The 12,500-nt window shown below is 43.6% G+C and overlaps 1 long non-coding RNA gene across 1 annotated transcript; it reads right to left on the bottom strand.

Annotated features, from left to right (window-relative positions):
* Nucleotides 1-8,658: 8,658 nt before the first annotated feature.
* On the bottom strand, nucleotides 8,659-12,332 carry LOC135246224 (uncharacterized). The gene is made up of 2 exons (XR_010327559.1): nucleotides 12,003-12,332; nucleotides 8,659-11,760 (listed from the first exon to the last, which is right to left on the bottom strand). It is a non-coding gene; the product is annotated as an uncharacterized LOC135246224 (long non-coding RNA).
* Between the last annotated feature and the right edge of the window lie 168 nt (nucleotides 12,333-12,500).

The raw sequence follows: 12,500 nt of genomic DNA, 5'->3' as shown, positions 1-12,500 counted from the left end.
CCTCTGTCATATCCAGCAAGGTAAAATGGTCATACAGTATCAAAAAATACCTTAATAAATGAAAAACTTTCTAAAAGTATTTTTTAAATTACTTTTTTTTTTTCCAAATGGGAAATTTGTAAACATCTGTTACATCTAAACCGCACCATTTATTTTCAGTTTTCTGTCTACTGAATTAAGGGTGTTATTTTCATTATACCTGCAGATTCCCATTCCTCCCCACACCCCTTCACCAGCTTCTATTCTCTCCATCTCACTCCGCAACAGGCTACTTACTCCGTTCTTTTATTCCTTCTTTTACTCCCTCTTCTTTCTTCACATCTTTAAATTGGTGTTTGAGTTTGAAATACTTTATTTCACAATGACAGACAACAGGAGCAGAGTAAACACCATCCTACAGCCATCCTGCTTTTCTCTTATGACTTCTTCATATCATCACGTAAACAGACACACATAACAGCATTCCTGTGCTGGACATGGGCTCATGTTGGTTGATCTGACGTACTGGATAAACAGGTATGGGCTGGGTTGGGGATTACAAATGTACAAATGCATGCATAACTGCTTTTAATACAACATTTGAAAACTTAATCTATGCTTCCTGGACTCTATAAAACTGCTTTTGACAGATACACTTAGACTTAGGGATTTCAGTCTGGTAGGGAAATATTTACACATTTGAGGAAACCAAATTAAAGATGAAGAAACAGTCAAATGACTTTACCAAATGTGGGAAAGCATGGTTAGCATTTGGCATGTTTGTTTCTGTGAGACATATAGTGTAGCAGCACACATTTGGAAGCTGGGGGTTTGGGGAGCACACAGGACGGGGGGTGCGGGGCAGGAGGAGGGGGGTGTTGCACAGCACCTCAGAACTGGAGTCGGAGAGTAAAATAAAGGTATTAAAATGGGCGCAAAACAAGTTCAGCTGGTCTGGCAAGTCCTCATCACCGTCGACCCCACCTGATCTTGCCTTGTATGGAATGATCGCCTCCACGCCATGCCAAAGATAACAAGAGGCTGTCTCTTTCTCTTTCTGTTTGAGTCTCTAACCTGTCCTTGTATTGGCGCTTGGCAGCTTTTATAGACCTTTCTGAGCTGTGTCTAGATGTTTTATACAACAGATCATTGCCAGAAATTTTTAAAAAATTTAAATTTGAATACAGAAATTTTATTGAGTGCCAACAGCTGCAGTTTATTTGTAATAAAAATGTTTTGTCAATGGATAATCAACTGAGTTTCCAATTGGATTCACCCATAAACATTATCATAACCAATGATTTGTCAAAAAGGCCTTTAAAATACAGCCAGGTATAATGAAATAGAATGATTGAGCAGACGTGCTATCAGTGCGCTGTAACCAAAATAATACATATTTGGCCTGTATCTGTATGATTGTACATTATGTATCAGTGCCCATTATTTGATTGATGTTAAAAATGGACAGAGTTACACTTGTGGAGTCAGGTCAGGTTTCCTCTACGTACCACTCCCTCATTGCCCATCTTCCGCCGTGGTCTGAAGACTCATCTCTTCAGACTATACCTGAACTAACTAACTATCACTACTCTGTAGATCATTTCTGTCACTTAAATTCCCCTCTTTCATATTACACATGACATGTATCTCCTGTGCCACTCATGTTACATGTACCTCCATTCAGCTCTTACTGTGCCTTGTGTCATTGTCTAGATGTTGTAGCTTGTACTGCCTCCTGGTTTGACAGCATAGGTTCGGTCAGAGTAATGTTCACTGTGTGTACTGGACTTAATGTGTTCATGGCTATGAGTAACTGTACAAAGTATTGTATCTTACCGGACCTGTGTTTTATCGTTGTTTCAATGACCTTTGGTATGCACTTATTGTGTGCTGATTTGGATAAAATTGTCCGCCAGATAAATGTAATGTAATGTAATGTCTCAGTGATCAGATTCAATCAAAAAATACAAGGAAAAGTCATTTATGATTCTGTGGCCCTTAAATCTTAATAATAATAAATATGATATGGAGGTATGATGACTGTGCAGTGTAAAAGATTTTTTAGCAGATGTGTAGAAGATGCATACTCCTAAACGGACTATTGAATAGTCAATGATATCTTGTATTTTGAATCTGATCTGAGAAATCTGATCTCAATGACAAATGTCATGGCCACTGTGACCACATACTCCTAATAAAGAAAGAATTACTAGTTCTGTCCACAGATGTTAAAAACCAAGACTGAATCTATAATTTTACACAACATAGAGGGTCCCTTCAGAATAAAAAATAATACTCATGCAACAGTAATACACAAACAGCCAACCTTCATACCGATGCCTGTGATGGTCTGACCACAGAAAGCTCCTGTAATCCATCTTATTACAAGACTAGCTCTCAGAAATCTGCAAAATGATTATTATTGCTTAATGTACTTGTTATATAGATTCTGTTATTTGTCTTTATCACAAGCCAAACATTAAATTATGGTTCAAGCCAGGAAGTGCACAACAGACAACAACTCAGTTTGAACTTCCACTACCATCTAGTGGGTATTTAAAGGAACTGCAGTGTTATATTTCTTACAGTAATTTTCACACCTCCACAGGTGTTCTCATGTCTTAATAATTTCAGTTGATGTAGCAGTTAAGTAAAATATTTTACAAATATTTCAATGTTTGATCGATCAGAAAAACAGTTTTCATGTCTATATGAGCGCACACAGTGAATCACTGCCCATTCTTTCACTGCTCCACCTCAGTTCCTGTAGATTCAGTGGGAAACCTGCAGTGATTAATGCACTTCAGACTGTGTTCTGCAGTGTACAGCTGCTTGGAGGCTTAAGGTAGTGAAGGGAAGTGTATGTTTCTATATTTCTTTATGCACTCCTGGCCACTTCTGCTTAGGCCTGCGGCCTTGTCCCAGTCTCCACATTCCCAGTTACCATGGCGATGAGAGAAGAGCGAAGGAGAGCTACGGAGAGGATGAAATGCAGCTCAGGGTCGTCCCGAGTGCACTCCTGCACATGAGTCCTTTGTTAAGATAATATACTCCATACTGGTGCGTGGCATTAGCAAACTTCTGAGAATTCCTCTGCAAGCTGTGTAGTGTGTATCTCCCTGGTGCCCCTTGTATTAAAGCCTGTTAAAGGAAACCTGTCTACCTCATGTACAGTGCCATGAAAAATATGTTCCCCCTTCCAGATTTCCTATATTAGTGCATAGTTTCAGATCTTTACAAAAAATGTTAGATTAGACAAAGGGAACCAGAGTAAGCAGTCAACGTTTTAGAAACTCCCAACTGCTGCCTTGAGTCTCACCCTCTGGAGTTCAGTCCCTTGTAGTAGCGTCGCAAGACCACCAGATGGCAGAATGCATCCACTTTGTGTTTCCAGTATTCCAATACAGCCCACAGGTCTGATAGCAAAAGTAAATACTCCAAAACTCTCAACCATTTCAAGCTCCTGCCACGGCACATAATGGTTTTATTAAAATCCATTTAGCACGAGGATGGGGGTGTAATTTCAAAGAAATGCGCTGGTAGATGCATTGAAGATACTCGCTCTTATTGTACACACAGAGCACATACACAGCGCATCAATACACACACACGCACATACATGCACAACATGCACATACACACGCACACAAACACACACCCACACACATATACACCATGTTCTCCTGATCACATAGATAGATGGTTTGATACTGTGGTTTGTGTCTTTGGATGCCCTACTAGACTGAAGGCTTTTCTTTCTGGGGAGGCAACGCTCCTTCGGTGTGTGTAGCAGGATGCTGGCCATGTTCTACCAGATCATTGTGGCCGGTGTCCTGTTCTACACCTGTGTGTGCTGGGCTGGGAGCCTCTACTCCAGGGACACAAAGAGGCTCAAACTGATCCAGAAGACCAGCTGCCACCCTCTGCTGCTGTTTTGGGTGCAGTGGGCGGTTGCCGACTCCCCCCCCCCCCTTCTCTGCTTCCTCGGCCAGCCCTCTAGCTGCCCTCCTCAGCCTTGCCCCTGCCATGCCCGTGTTCTCCAGAAGGTGGAGCACTGACTGGCGGGTGAACCCCCAGCGTCCCACCTCCACTGGATATACTGTCGCTCTCTAACCGGCCTCCTTACACTCCTTACACGCTCACACTCCGCTGCCAGGTCGGAGTACTTCAGCCATTTCCGCTGATAGGCTGCTTCTGCCCCTTCCTCCCATGGGAAGGTGAGCTCCATAAGGAGCACCACCTTCGCCCAAGTAAACCACGTCTCCATATAAGGAGCTCCACCTTCACCCGAGTGGACCACGTCTCCATATAAGGAGCACCACCTTCGCCCGAGTAGACCACGTCTCCATATAAGGAGCACCACCTTCACCCGAGTAGACCACGTCTCCATATAAGGAGCACCACCTTCGCCCGAGTGGACCACGTCTCCACATAAGGAGCACCACCTGCACCCGAGTAGACCACGTCTCCATATAAGGAGGACCACCTTCGCCCGAGTAGACCACGTCTCCATATAAGGAGCTCCACCTTCGCCCGAGTAGACCACGTCTCCATATAAGGAGCTCCACCTTCGTCCGAGTAGACCACATCTCCATGTTAGGAAGCTGTGCTGATCTCATTTGGGAAACTGAGCTGTGGATTGAGATCTACACACATGCTCCACCCCCTGCCTGGTACCAGGACTCTACTCCCACCTTTGTGTCCTACGGTCCCCTCCTCCTCTGCTTGCCTCACAAAGTGGGTTTGATGCTCTTTCACAGGAGAGGCGTCTCTCTTTGCCTCCTGTCTGCTGGTCTCCAGTAATGTCAGAAGCTTTCGCAGCAGCTGGTCATACCTCCATCTGTAGCACCCCTGTGCTGGAGCCGTCTCACAGTCTGACAGAACGTGCCGGAGGCCTGCTCTGTGTCCCTGTGCTGGAGGCCTGCTCTGTGTCCCTGTGCTGGAGGCCTGCTCTGTGTCCCTATGCTGGAGACCTGCTCAGTGTCCCTGTGCTGGAGGCCTGCTCAGTGTCCCTGTGCCGGAGACCTTCTCTGTGTCCCTGTGCTGGAGACCTGCTCTGTGTCTCTGTGCTGGAGGCCTGCTCTGTGTCCCTGTGCTGGAGGCCTGCTCAGTGTCCCTGTTCTGGAGCTGTCTCACAGCCTGAGAGAATGTGCCACAGGCCTCGTTTGGGTGCAGCACAGAGCGGACGGTCTCATCCGCACCAAACCATTAGCGCAGGTTCTGAGGAGAAGGCAGCGTGTCATAATTGGCCCTGACCAGGAAGCTAAGCCTGGCTTGTGGTATCTTCCGCCAGCCTGACCAACTGAGCGATCGGTCCTCCACACTTTCCCATGCTGTCCATCCTCCCAGACCACCTTATCAAACTGCTATAACCTGCTACCTCCCCTTTGCCATCCATGGTGGGATGACCCAGAGTCTTCTGTGCCCCTCTGTTTCCCTGCTGGGGGGGTTGTGCCCCTCTGTTTCCCTGCTGGGGGGGTTGTGCCCCTCTGTTTCCCTGCTGGGGGGTTGTGCCCCTCTGTTTCCCTGCTGGGGGGGTTGTGCCCCTCTGTTTCCCTGCTGGGGGGGTTGTGCCCCTCTGTTTCCCTGCTGGGGGGTTGTACCCCTCTGTTTCCCTGCTGGGGGGAAGCAGTCAGGTAGAAGCAAACTGCAAACATAGAATGCATATCAGGCCACTGCTATATGTACCACAATTACAGTTTTTCTCAAATGTTTAAACACTAAAACTGGAACTATGCACACGATGGTGAAAACTTGAAGCTCATGTGTCAACAACAAAGACTATTTCCGCAAAACTCTAAGCACAATTCCTTTGTTTTCACTCAAATAGCAATTCTAAATCACATTTTTGCACAACTCTACACACAAAATCTCATCATTTAGCACAATTTTCATAATCAAGCCTTGTTTGTTCACATGGAAAACACTGGCCTTCAAATGCCAAACTTTAAGTACCAATTGGTCTCACTCATGCCACACCACCTCAAACTCAATTGGCTAAACTTTTCAATTATCTGTCGGAGCATAAAAGAGACCTCAGATGACCTCTATTGTGTTGGAAAACAATGGAGCAACACGCAGCACAGAGAGGTAGAGGAGGAGGTGTACGTGTACGAGGTGGACGAGGTGGACGAAGAAGAGGGAGACGAGCTAATATTTCAAATGAAATATGTGCAACTTTGGTTGATCACGTATTTGTTTTTTGTTTTTGTTTTTCAGCAGGGCTACGAACTACGATTTTTATTTTTGCAGTCTGCTGAGCAAAGATTTATTTTACAGTAACAAATAAAGATTTGCTTTGTTACCTTTTTGAATTTGTTCATTGATTTCATATGATAACAGATCATTACATCCATTGTCCAGACTGACACAGTCTAAGCATTTTCTAGTTTTGAGAAGACAAATGTTATCTATTTTGGCAAAACTCATAATTGCACTGATAAGGAAAATGAAAAAACACTTCTAACAATGTTCAGTATGACTCTTGATGGAACCTGGGTTGTGAGTGCAGCCCAACTGAACCTCACTGGCAGGACAATACAGTAAATGTGCATTGTATCATACACAATAACAACACTCAAAGTGATAACAGTTCACACACTTTGCTGTGCTGTACTGAATTAGAATTTGGTTTACCTAGCAAATGCACTATTTATTTGATGACATATTTGATGTATTGTATCATGGCAACAGTCTTTATATTTACTGTAAAATTGCAGCCTATTTTGGGACCCCTCAAAAAGAAAATTAAAACTTCAAAAAAGGATTAAAAAATTAGCAATTTTTACTGAATTTTATACACTTGAATATGTAACATGACCTCATGAGGCCAAAACATATATACAGTATTTTGATGGTTGTGTTTTTTAATTTATCGCACCAGTGTGAAATCAATGCTCAATAAGACCTATTCATATGAGGCCTGTGTGAATCATTTTGATGGAAAAAGTCAGTTTTGAGAAGAGAGAACATGGTTTTGAATGCATGAATGCATTTTGCAAGAGATTTGTGTAGTTCTGGCAAAAGGTTAACTGTTGCTGTGCTTTGTGTGTAGAGTTTTGAGAAACTGAGCTATAGTTTCAGAAAACGTGTTTAAACAATTGAGAAGAACTGTAAACCATCAGTGAAAGCCCAGGATATACTGGTATATATATAAATCAATGACAAACTATGTTCTACAGCATATTCAGCAATTTACCCACCCAGATATAATTTCTGATTAACAATGTTGTACATTTTAAGCTCTCATAAAACGCCAGTAGTACAGATTCTGATGTAGTCAGCCGAAAGGAACTTCTTAGCTTACAAAGGAGATGGTACAGTAGAATGGGCACATCCAATTTGTTCAGGTGCAGGGCATAAACAATATGTAGAGTAAAAAAATGTCTGATGTTTGAACAGACTAGGCAGAATTTGTGTCATTTCAAACAGATTAGAATATGGGTTTAACATCAGCATGCCTTTGGAGCTGAGACACGCAAGTGAGTACGTTTAACATGGTCAGTGAAAATAGCGGTGATGTGTTATTCAACCAATCATTTAAACAGAAACATTTACAGTCTAGACATTTGACACGTAAACAGTAAACATAACACATACAAATGAAACATTACAAACTTGCACCAGCAGGCCTTATCTGATAGAAGAAAAATAATCACATTATCAGAACAGACAGAACAGACATTGCCACAGGAATACCTAACACAAACGCAATTTTCCCCCATGTGGAATAAGCCGGCATTTTGGAAAACAGAGTTGCGCGGTCTCTAATAAAAATGATTAACATGGCTTACAGGCTCGTCATGGAACAGAAATAATATAAAATGACACCAACACAACAATCCTGTAATGTAATTACTGTATCACATTTTGCAGTAAATTATTGACTTATCAATGTTCAGTCCAAAAGCTCTAACAAGATACCACTGTTGACATTTTTAAGTTGGGCCTTACAATCCTTCCAGCTTCTCCCATTGTTATGCCTGGATTTATGACATGGTCAATCACTGTGGCTCTAAATTCATTTGATACAGCAGTATTTCTGCTACCTGCTTGACCACAACCTCAGCCTCAGCCACAACCCGACCATCAGTACCAACTGCATTGGGCTGCTCCATGTTGTCAGACACTGCTGAATGTAGTGCTGTAAAACAGCCTTTTATGTTGGGATTACCAACCATACTGCAATGCGACTCACCTGGGCAATGTTGCTGGAAGTGATGAGACAGGACAGCAAACATCTTGACTTTATTTCACAATCAGCATGTCTAGCAATAAGCATTGGAACACTGTACTAATATGAGACGACTGTATTGTGAAAACTGAGTGTGATTTAGAGTTGTGCACTTTGTTGGTAGGTGCTGCAATTAGTGTCTTAGGGTAAGAATTTTTCCTGTCAGTTGGCAAATTGAGTTTTCCACATTGAGCCAAAGCAATCATAACATACTGTAATGCATTTGTAATGTGTGACTGCAGATATTAGAAATGCATCTGAAAAAATGAGAAAAACTGTAGGGTCTCAGGAACATCTCAGAGACTGGATGTCATGCAAACCACACTTCTGCCCTGATTTTTGCTTAGTGGTCTAATCCAAACATAATCCCATACAGAATATGTAATAAGTACCAGTGTCACAGGAGTTCAATACATCACACAATAATAAATCAAAACAGCAAAACATTTGATATTTTTATAATTCAGGTTTAATCATTGCATATTATTGTCTGAAAATACAGAAAATTAAAGCAAAAAAAAATCAATCCTAACAGAATAAATAAGGAAACTCAATCCATCATTGTTTACAGTAATGAAATGAAATAAGTACACTGCAGTGATCATTCTGCATTCTCCCTATCAGCTGCATTTGCCCACAGAAATTTGCACATTGGAACTCTTGTGAAAATGAATGAAAGCAACTGTAAAAACTAGTAAAATGCACATTTAAGTGGAGGAGTTTGCCACTGGCTTCTTTAAAAAAAGATGCAGATACAGGAGACAGAATTATTACTTCAAAAACATTTTACTCTGCCATCTTTTGGCATTATTACTCTCAATGTTATATTAATGTTTTAATAATCAAAAGTACATAAACACACCTTGAACATTTGAAATATAAATTTATTAAAATGTAAAAAAAATAAAATCATATTTAGACAGCGAGTGCTTAACCTGAACCTGCTAAAAGATCATACTCTCATGTACAGGGTTTAAGCTGTATTGAGGCTAATATTGGGCACAGCTGAAATTGCAGTGGTAAGGCATTGGTCAAGGAAGGCTGCAAGTGTGTCGACATGTGTGCGTGTGTGACTGGGTGAGAGTGTGTTTCTGTGTGTGTGCATTTGTGAATGTGTGTGTGCATGCATACGTGTGTTTGTGGGAGTGACTGTAGATGTGAGCATGTGTGTGAGTGCGTGAGTATGCGTGTGTGTGTGTGTGTGCCCGGGTTGCGTGTGTGAATGGGTAAGAGAATGTGTGTGTGTGTATGCACGCATGTATGTGTGTGTGCATGTGTGAGAGTATAATTGAGTACATGAGTATGTGTGCACACAGGTGCGTGTGTGTATGGGTAAGAGAAAGTGTGTGTGCGTGCGTTTGTGTGAATGTGTGTGAGACTGTATTTGAGAGTGTGTGCGTGCAAGAGAATGAGTGTATGTATGTGTGTGTGCGTGAGAGTGCCTTTGTGAATGTGTGTGTGTTTATACGTGTGTGTGTGTGTGTGTGTATGGGTATGAGAATGTTTGTGTATACATGTGTATATGGTGTGTGCACGCATGCAAGTGTATGCATGCCTGTGCATGTGTGAGTGCATGAGTATGTGTATGTGTGTGTATAGGTAATAGAATGTGTGTGTATACATGTGTGTGCGTGCGTATGGGAATGAGAATGTGTGTGTGTTGACACGTTTGTGTTTGTGCGTGAGTGCATGAGTGTGTGTGTGCGTGTGTGTGCGCGTGCGTTTGCAAATGTGTGTGTCTGTATACTGTATGTGAGAGTGTGAGAGAGAGAAAGAGTGTGTGTGTGTGTGCATACGGGTATGAGCGTGTGTATGTGTGTGCGTGAGATTGTGTGTGTCTGTGTGGAGGTGTGTGTGAGTGACTGGGTGTGAGAGAGTGTGCGTGCGTAGGTGTGTGAGTGTGTGTGCATGACTGAGAGAGAAAGGGTGTGTGTGAGAGTATGTGTGTGTGTGATGGAGTGTATGTGAGTGAGAGAGGGTGTGTGTGTGTGTGTCTGACTGAGTGTGCGAGAGTGGGTGTGCGCGCATGTGTGTGTCTCTACTCCAGTTAGCAGAGGGACACTGAGGAGTGTGTGTGTTGACACATGTTTGTGTCTCTGCACGCATGTATGTGTGTGTGCATGAGTTTTTGTGTGTGTGCATGCGTTTGTGTGAATGTGTGGATGTGAGTGTGTCTGTCTGTGTGAGAGAGAGAGGGTGTGTTTGAGTGACTGAGTAAGACAGAGAGAGTGTGTGTGTGCATACGGTTACGAGCGTATGTAAGTATGCATGCATGCGCGTGTGCGCGTGAGAGTGCACTGGTGAATGTGTGTGTTTGCGTGTGCGAGAGATTGTGTGTGTCCATGTGTAGGTGTGTGTGTGCATGTGTGTGATTGGGTGTGTGAGTGACTGGGTGTGAGAAAGTGTGTATGTGTGTGTGAGTGTGTGTGCATGAGTGTACATGAGTGAGTGTGTGTGTTGACACGTGTTTGTGTCTCTGCACACATGTATGTGTGTGTGCGTGAGTTCGTGTGTGCGTGCGTGCGTTTGTGTGAATGTGTGTGAGAGAGAGAGGGAGTGTGTGTGAGTGACTGAGCGTGTGTACGTATGCATGCGTGTATGTGTGTGCGCGAGAGATTGTGTGTGTTCATGTGTGTGTGCATGTGTGTGAGTGTGAGAGAGCAAGGGTGTGTGTGAGAGTATGTGTGTGTCTGTGGATGTGTGTGTGTTGGTGTTGGTGTGTGTGTCTATGTGTATCTGAGTGTGTATGTGTGAGTGGGTATGTGAATGTGTTGTGTGTGTGTGTGTGCATGCATGCGAGTGTGTATGCGCACGTGTGTGTGTGTGTGTATGCGTGTGCGCACATGCATGTTTGAGTGTGCGTGCGTGTGTGTGTGTGTGTGTGTGAGTGTGTGTGTGAGTGTGTGTGTGTGTGTGTCTCTACTCCAGTTAGCAGAGGGACAGTGAGGAGTACCACACATAAAATCCAGCACAGAGGGGTGTGTGTTGAGTGAAGTGTGTGTGGAATCTGTGCAGGAGGGTCAGTGTGTCAGAGTCAGAGACGCTGTAGAAGGACAAAGTGCCGGCCGGACGGTCCACACACACTCCTACCCTGTACACACACACTCCTCTAGCAGCATCATCATCATCATCACACACTCCTGCTCTGTGGTAGGGGGAGGTGAGGGCAGGTATGTCTGTTTGGTTCTCATTGTGACAGACAGAGTATCTGAGTTTATCAGAGTCTCTGAGTTTAGAGCACCTCAGACCCCAGGAGTTTTTATTCCATCCAAACTCACAGTCAGAAACCTCTCCTTTCCTGCTGATTCCTTTATCTGTCACTGCTATATAAACCGCTTCCCACCTCTCAGACACACTGAACTCAGCCTCCCAGTAACAGCGCTCACACACACTCTCTCTGCACACAACCTGGCGCACAGACTCAAATCTCTCTGGATGATCAGGATATGGCTGCTCTCTCCCCGGTGTGTGTGTCACCTTCCTGTTCCCCTCAGACAGAGACAGCTCTCTGTGCGCTGTGTTTGGATCCAGTGTGAGCTGACAGCCGTCTGCACACCAGAGACATTAATGAGATTAATTATCATTATTAATATTCACCTCATTATGTGTGTGTGAGAGAGAGAGCTGTGATAGTACCTGTGTGTGTGTGTTTGTGTACACGTGTGCTTCTGTTTGTGTGTTTATGTGTGAAAGAGAGAAGTCTCTCTCTCACTCTCACACACTCACACACACACACACACACAGCAGAGTGTGTACCTATGGAAAGTGTTCTGTGTCGATACACACTCACATTTCCTGGGTCCTGGTTTGGTCCTGTTCTCTCCTCCATGGTCCACACTGTAAGAACAGCAGAACAGAATTTAGAATTTTAACCATCCTTTATTTCCACTCTCAACACACCAATGACATCACAAATAAAAACAAAGACACAATAAAACACAAAACCAAGATCATATGAAAAACACACAAATCTGTCACAAAGGAAATTTATTCCATTCCCTCACCCTATTCCATGTGCAAAAATAGCTCCCCTCCCTCCACTGAACATAAAACACCCTTATAACGCACACTCTGAAACACACACAAGCTCTCCATTGCTTTGTAATACTGAAACTCCACCATCACTGTGTCCCTGATCAAACCCCTAACTACAACAACCACATCTTATTTACTGCAGTGATCCCCTGCAGCACTCTCCACAGGAGATCCCCAACCCTCTTGAGTAACGCTGGTTTGAACAGTGCCCTCCATGCCCCCCCCCCCCCCCCAACTCCTTTTTTGTGTGTGT

This window comes from Anguilla rostrata, unplaced genomic scaffold, assembly GCF_018555375.3.
Source record: "Anguilla rostrata isolate EN2019 unplaced genomic scaffold, ASM1855537v3 scaf0071, whole genome shotgun sequence".
In the NCBI taxonomy this organism is placed as follows: domain Eukaryota; kingdom Metazoa; phylum Chordata; class Actinopteri; order Anguilliformes; family Anguillidae; genus Anguilla; species Anguilla rostrata.
This window is presented reverse-complemented; position numbering and strand designations above follow the sequence as displayed.